Below are 7,930 nucleotides of genomic sequence, written 5' to 3'. Positions count from 1 at the left end.
AGGGAAAGGAGAAACCAACTGCCGAGTCCAAGGCCTTTGTCCCCCTAGCGGTGAGGAACAGAGCGTGGACCCTGAAGTAGGCTGCCTCGTGGTCTGCTGCGGAATCGCCGAGAAAGCGAGTGAATCCGTAATCGAAGAAATCCCAGCGGCGTCGGAGGTCAATGCTCGTCAGACCACGAGGGATAGCTGCAAGGGAAGATGTCTGAATCTGCAGAGGGGGCCGCAAGAAGGGCTGACCCTCTCTCGCTAGGCGACTCGTGGCAAAAGGACTGCCAAGAGATCTCCTAGCCGCCGGCGAGGGACCAGTCTCCTGGGTCGACTGAGGTACTGGAGCAGGAGGAGGGGGAGCAGGAGCAGGGGGGGGCCCGAGGAGAAGAGAAGCGGGGTGGGGCGACAGAGACAGAGGGGCGAGGTGGGGAGTGGGAGGGAGCAGAGGGCGGAGGAGGGGATGAGGACGAAGAGGGGAGATCTGGAGGTGGGAAGGCTGGCGAGGGTGAAGCGGAGGTGGAGGCTAGCGTAGGGGACTCCTCCTGCTCAAGAGGACCAAAGCGGTTCCCCGTGGGAACCCACTGCTGCTGAGTAGGCACCTGAGTTATGAATGTTATGAAAAGAAAGAGCACGTCAAGCTCTATACATTTCAAATGGTTTTTTTTTCCAAGGCGATACTCACAAGTCACAATTGTGAGTGGAGATGGTATAATGAACTTCAAGCACCACTTATGCCTTGAGGGGACAACAATTCCAAAAAGGTTTCGAGTAGTTTATACGCAAGAGACCTTGGATTTTCCTTATCTGAAGGTTACGCTCCTAGCAGGCACCACCCGAGTTGGCGATGCACCTTAGTCATGTTTCCATTCTTTGACATGCTAGGTAGACCCAACTCTTGACCCAATTATCATGCACGATATCATCAAATTAAGCTTGGCTTTGAAATCTTCTCCCTCCCAAAACCAGGTCATTTGTGAAGAACGGGATGTTCCACAACCTTTGCACCCATTTGTAGATTTTGGCGGCAAGACTTTAGCATGAAGGGCAGTCTTTAAACAGATGCAAGGGATCCTTTAAAGCTGCTTTGCACCTAGAACATGTGTCAGTGCCAATCCCTCTAGCACGAATATTATTCATCGTAGGAATCGCCCCCCACAACACCTTCCAAGTGAATGTCTTTATCGAGCTTAGTCATTTTTCCTCCCAAATATTGTCAAATCTGGAAGGCCAGGATGTCGGATCTTTGAGAATGATTTATCTTCTGCAGAAAAGCAAAAAATTGATTGTATCCATTGGTCAAAGTAAGAAGTCGAAGGAGTGGTATAGGGCCATAAATGCCGTCATGCTGGATCTAGGCTAGCAAGAAGTAGAGTAGGTTCTAGACTCTTGGTGAGGCTCGGTAGCTTTTCATTGTAGTACGATATCCCTCAAGGCTCGACATGAGCTTGAGGCCTGTTTGTGTGTTTTTACTATGTTGAATGCAATGCATCCACTCACAAATTAATAGATAGTATTCATGGGGCCAACATCCATTCATATGTTTTGGGGAAGCTAGACCTCCTTGTTTTGACTAGATTCAGTTCCCGCGGTTGGAGGCAAGCCTTGTGGATTAGCTCTATATCATTGAATGACCTGCATTCGGTTATGTGCCAGTACTACTCCCTCAACCAAGGCCATCTACTGGCAGCAGGGGAGTATGTCCTCCCATCCACTTTCCCTGCCCCTGTGCATGTTCTACTTAATGCTCGCTGGAATGTTTCTCTCGACAAGAAGCAGTGGCACTTTAAGTTCAAAGCTGTGTGGAATAGAGAAATACCTGCTAAACATTCAATTTTGCTTTGGTTAATCCTGCATAAAGCTGTGTGGACAGGTAGCCGCATTCAGAAAGCAGGGTTAGGGCAGGGCATGTATGTCAACTGAAAGGGAAGTGGAGGATACCCCCCACCTGTTTATGAATTGTATTAAAATTCAAAAAATACTGGCTCCACTCTATTTTGCATTGGGCTTTTGCCCGAAATGGAAGCAGTTGCTACTGGAAGACTCGGTCTCCATCTTTTCAGTTGTATGGAACAGAATTAGGGGTGAATTTTTATGGGTCATTTAGAAGGAGAGGAATAACAGGTTATTTGACGGATCTTACCAGAGTAAAAGTCTGAGAACTGTGTTTGCTAATGTCAACTTGCAGGTTAACCAAACGAAGCTGGACTAGTGTCGCATCTACCAAGCTAATCACAAGGTGCTAACCGATTGTATGGGATTTTACAAGAGCTCAAATATAAACAAGCAACAAGAGGTGCTGCTTGATGGGTCTTATACTCACCCTCAAAGGATGATTGACGAATGCAGGAATGAAGGAGAAAAGCTGTACAGGCAATACAACAACGAGATCAGGCTGCTCCAACACATCCAAAAAGTTCTGAATGATCTCCTTAGATACTGAACAATATGATGTATTTGAAGTTAGCCTTGTAACTAGGTGGTGGTTTGTATTTGAAGTTAGAAGTTAGCATGGTAACCAGGGTTGGTGTATATGGTCATGCACTGTTTTGTATCCGAGCTTATCATGTAATTTTGTCCTTCTAATTTAATTCACAAGCGCCCCCCCCCTTTATGGTAAATAGATAGTATTCATTGATGTTGTCACCAAAATGCAATTTTGATGACATAGCCAAATGAACAACAATATAGTGCAATCGAATGGTGGATAAGACATCCGTGCATAAACATTAATGATTCATCATACAGCATGTGTCTGAATTTTGTCTTGATAATGAGTTTTGAGGTTCAACAGTGCATGCAATGAACACAGCCCTTTGATAGTCTAGTTCGTTGAAGTATTGAGTAGATTAGCCATACAAATGTCCGTGTCATTTGGAGAGGGCTCAGAGGAGGGTGGACTTCTTTGGTCCATGACCAATGGAGTCGCCCATGACCAGAGGTTTAAAGCCCTTACAAAGCTTTAGCTCACACTATAACTCCTTGTCCTTTAAGAATAAAACAAAGTTTCAACAGAAAATCAAATTTGCTTCACAGTTCACACCGCCCTCATTGGAATGCTCACGCGCATTCTCTCCAACCCCCCGCACCCCCTCTCTCTCTCTCTCCCTCCCCCCCCCCTTCCCTTCTCCTGAGTCCACTCTCTCTCCTCTCTCAATAGTTAAGAACTCGGAGCGATATGGCGCCGTGCCACAGCTGAGAGGTGAATGCTATACTCGGCGTTCTTAGGAGAAGTGCACGGTACAGACATTAATAACTCCTTCATGCTTGCTCTCTGCGTGTGTGTGTCAGAGAGAGAGAGAAGAGAGAGAGCGATATGAACGGCCATACCTGAGAGAGAGACAGAGAGAGGGGGGGGGGAAGCGAGGGAACTTGGAAGTGATATGAACGCCCATACTTGAGAGGTATGGATGTGCATGAACCTTTTTTCGGAGAGAGAGAGAGAGGAGAGAGAGAGAGAGGAAATTATAAAGCCCAGATGGCAGTTTAGTCGTCACAGAACTCACCCTAGACATTCGTGGGCTGTTGTCTCATAGCTGCAGCAGCAATGGCCCTCTCTACCCCACCACACTTGGGTGTGTATTTTTCTTGTTTGCTGGTATTCATGTTGTCCACCTTCCACCCTCATGCTCTCATCTGTGTTTTGCCCCCTTCCTTCCTTAACATGAGCCTCTGTATTTCTTATGCTATTTCATTTCTAGCAGTCATCGTCTGCATTGTCGCATATTGGTATTCTCAGGTGTATCCGCCTTGCTACCTCGTTGATTTCTGCTGCACTGAAGCCGAGGGCAACGCTGTGGTAACCCTTGAGGCCTTCAGCAAGTTCTTGAGGACATGGAGGTCTGTCAAAGAGAGCAACCTGTTGTTTCAGGAGAGGGTTTTCCTGCGGTCTGGCATTGGCGAGGAGTCGTATGCGCCTCCACGCTTGATCGCGAAAGCGGAAGACACAAACTTGGAAGATGCAAGGTCGGAAACAGAGGGGTTGATTAGTGTTGCGGTGAAGCGGCTTCTGCAAAGAGTCGGCGTGGATGCAAAGGCAATCGACATTGTTGTCGTCAATTCCAGCTTGTTTAATCCCACCCCGTCTATAGCTGCATTTGTGGTGAGCACGCTTCACATGAGAAGCAATGTGAAGACTTTTAATCTGGCAGGTATGGGTTGCTCTGCAGGGCTTGTCTCAATCGGTCTTGCAAAGGATCTTCTGAAAGTGCATAGAAACTCTTACGCCCTGGTCATTAGTACCGAAAACATCACCCGCAACATGTATTTTGGCAATAGTGAGAAGTCGATGATGGTCTCCAATGGTCTCTTTAGATGTGGGTGCTCTGCTATCTTACTTAGCAGCAAACCGAGCAGCAGAGGCCATGCCAAGCTGCGGCTCTTGCATTGCTTGCGAACCCATCTTGGAGCTGACAAAAAAGCATATGACTGCGTGCATCACATAGAAGATGAAGAGGGTAATCCAGGTGTATCCCTTCAGTTTAATCTTGTTGAAGTTGCTGGTAGTGCATTGCGTGCCAACATTCTCAAGCTTGCCCGCTCCATCCTGCCTGTGAGTGAAATTCTGAAAGTCTTAGTAAGTCTGGTCAAGCAAAAAGTCCTGAAAATGGCGGTGAAGATGTATGAGCCTGATTTCAAGAAAGCCATTGACCATTTCTGCATACATCCAGGTGGGCGGGCTGTGATAGATGCGATTGGGAAGGGGCTGAAGCTGAGTGCCTATGATATAGAGCCTGGAAAGATGGCCTTGTACAGATTTGGTAATACGTCTAGCAGCGGGATATGGTACGCATTGGCTTATTGTGAGGCAAAAGGGAGGTTGAGAAAGGGCAATAAGATCTGGCAGATTGCATTGGGCTCGGGATTCAAGTGTAACAGTGGTGTGTGGGAGGTATTGAGGGACATAGAGCCGAGTGAGTCTGGCAGGTTGAATCCATGGATGTCTTCCATACATAAGTACCCTGTGACAAAGACTCTTGAGGAATGCCTTGCAGTGTCGTCGAAAATCTCCTCCGGGCCTGCAACTTTTTCTAAAGCTACTTAAGCGGTGGTCAATTCACAAGGAACTATACATTGGGTCTTGAGGCTCCTCTTTTGTAATATTTTTCACCTTGTTTTGCTATACATCTTGTCCAGCGAGGACCAGATTTCCTGTGGTTTCTCTGCCATAACTGACGCCGTATATAAGTTGGCGATGGGTGGTAAGTCATCACGGCTTGCAATGTCATCGACGTCAGTTCAAACCAACTCACCTTATGGGCTACCAGCCTACCAGTCATTTTATGGGCAAACATATGGTATAGTTAGGCACATCATCACAGCATTGCGACTTCACCATGTTTCAACATCATGGTCAGGATAGTGATACGCTCTGAACGTGAGCCTTTCGTCCATGTCATGATAACATTATATAGTAGTGTTGTCGACCATGATTGTATATTGCTGCTGCTATGGTATTCGATGATGTTTTCACCTGTGTAGATATTGTATCTGCACATCCGTGCTCCCGCCACTGTTTCATTGCTAAAATTTTTTATTCATGGTTTCTGGTGCAACTTGTGTTCATGTTTTTCATCGAGTTCTTGGCAAAATGAATGGTGCTGCTCCATTTATGGTAGGTCAAAGAAAATAAGGTGTAACACACGCTCGGTTGTGTCCATTGATTTCAACTTGGCTGCGCATAAATTGAGCATTCTTGTTGTCCCTGTCCACCTGCATCCCTCATTGTCCCCTCTTGTTTTGAAAGAATATGCGTTGGGCATGTGGGTGTTTTCTGATTTCCAGGAGGTTTTGAAGAGCGTATTGGATATATTGAGCTTTCTTGTTGTCCCTATCTTCCTTGTGTCCCTCGTTGTCCCTCTTATTCTGAGAGTATGTGTGTTGGGAGTTTATGCATTTTCTGATTGATGGCTGGCCGGATGAGACCCCAACTTCACAACCTATCGGCACCTTGCGCACATGCTGCAGCACTATCGTCGATGGGCCATTCAAGTCAAAAGTCAACCTCTCCTGGCACACTGTCCCTATGTCACAGCCAATGAGGCCTGCTCCTTGAACGTGAATGGCTTGCACCGGGGGTTATCGTTTACGCACAACTTTTGAGGTTCCGACACTGCTGTTACATTGCCGGTGAGTCTCTCGGTGCTTAGCTACAGGGGTGTGGTGGGCCATTTGTGGGCTCTTAACCCTTTTTCGCCGGGAGCAGCCACAGCGGTGATGCATGTGCGCAGGCTGAGAGAGAGAGAGAGAGAGAGAGAGAGAGAGAGAGAGAGATTCCATCATTGTCCTTGAGAGGTAAAAAATATGACCTATATGAGACCAAAGGAAGCATATCATGCGGTGTGTATGCAGCTGATTAGGCTACGGTCAGATTCTGTTGCGAGTTACTGAAAACTAAGCTTCGCGTGACCATGCTCTTAGAGACTCTCGGTGCTCAAGAACGTGGAAATGAGTGTTGGTGTGTGTGAGAGAGATTGCTTCTGACGTAGCAACGCTCCTTGCTCCTGTAGAGCCGCATATGGCCGCTTCAGTGGGCCTTTTGTATAAAGGGCTCGTTTAGTGCGCAGACGGGAGCTCGGCCATTCTACGCTTATGACTTCGATTCTGAACCTGTGCGTCCGTTGTTCCGATTTTCTGCTCCAATTAAACTTTCTGCGCGAAGGAGCTAATGACTGCCTGTATCTCAAAGGTTGTGCACATAGTAAGAAATCGAGAGTTGAGATGGTTGCTCCGACTTCCTCGATTGATGCCGCCGACACACGTAGCCTTTGCTGAAGCAAAAAACCGCTCACACAGTTGGCTGGAGTTTGCAGGGAAATGGGAACGACAGCGGCGAACTATGTACTCAGGTCAGCCCTACAGGCTAACTATTACGGCTTGGATTGGATGCTGCTGTACGAATCTTTTGCTGCCAGCTAAGCATATTTTAGACGCAGCAGCATTTTTTGGTTTCATGTGCCGACGGTGGACTCTTCCAATTGTGGAGTGGTCAGCTCTCCGCTTTCTAACCTTTTTCCTTTGTTGAGGGCCTCTACAACAACCCATTGCAGGCTTGCGGGGCACGCCCTATGGGGGACCCCAAAAGCCTCCCACTAAAGTTTTCCAAAATGGCATTGTTCTATTTTGCATCAGAGAAGAACGTCCCGAAACGAGAAACGAGTAGAGTTTTCTCGATCCCCATGCAGCGAGCAAGCAGCAAAAAGATAGCATTGCTGATGCAAGCAAAAACCCTGCCTGCTTGTGTGCAAAACTCCTCACTCATTTCATGCTCTCTACGAGCTTTAGAGTAGTCATGCCTACACAGCGATTAACTTTCAATTTCATGCCTGCGTTCAACAATTAGCTTTGAACTTTCAACTTTCAAAAGAAAAAAGGGAGCCAGTCGGACGGAGCCTTCACCACTTGCTGTATTTAAACAAACCTTATTTTAGGCAGTCGGTACACTCTTCCAGGGGCTTCAGCACTTGTGTCAGTAGCTTTACGAGCATTCAGGAAGTTGGCTCCTTTTTTCCAATGACCATGACGGCTATTTAAACACCATTAATTTCCTTGTGCGGCCATAGTGAGAGGTGGCCTTTTAGAGACCAAATCTCCCAAGGGCGGGTGCCCATGTGCAGCCGGGGGTTGAGCGCCCTCCTCTATCTCTCTCACCTTTAGATTGCGCATTTTGCAGTGGCTGGAGCAGCCAGCCCGAGTGCCCCAATGGCTAGTTCGAACAGCTTGCATGTCGTAGGGTCTCTTGTTCGAGCCTTGCCCGCACTCTGCCAAGGTGCTTGAGATTGTGCCCCATCCGGGGATGAGAGGCTGCCCGCATGCATTGTGGTTCCGGAAATGTTTGAAGCGTTTACGCAACTCAATTTTTGCCACTTCATCCTTATTATGATCCTGTGAATCGTGCTTAGGCAGGCAGTCTGAACGTAGTAGTCTATGTCGCATGTGAATCGGT

General features: G+C 47.4%; 1 pseudogene; it reads left to right on the top strand.

The window, feature by feature from the left end:
• Positions 1-3,163: 3,163 nt before the first annotated feature.
• Positions 3,164-5,547, top strand: LOC147434791 (3-ketoacyl-CoA synthase 13 pseudogene; annotated as a pseudogene).
• The last annotated feature ends 2,383 nt before the right edge of the window (positions 5,548-7,930 follow it).

Source organism: Adiantum capillus-veneris, chromosome 19 (assembly GCF_014529385.1).
Source record: "Adiantum capillus-veneris isolate H3 chromosome 19, ASM1452938v2, whole genome shotgun sequence".
Taxonomy (NCBI): domain Eukaryota; kingdom Viridiplantae; phylum Streptophyta; class Polypodiopsida; order Polypodiales; family Pteridaceae; genus Adiantum; species Adiantum capillus-veneris.
Note: the sequence above shows the minus strand (reverse complement) of the source record. Positions and strands in the feature narration are given on the sequence as shown.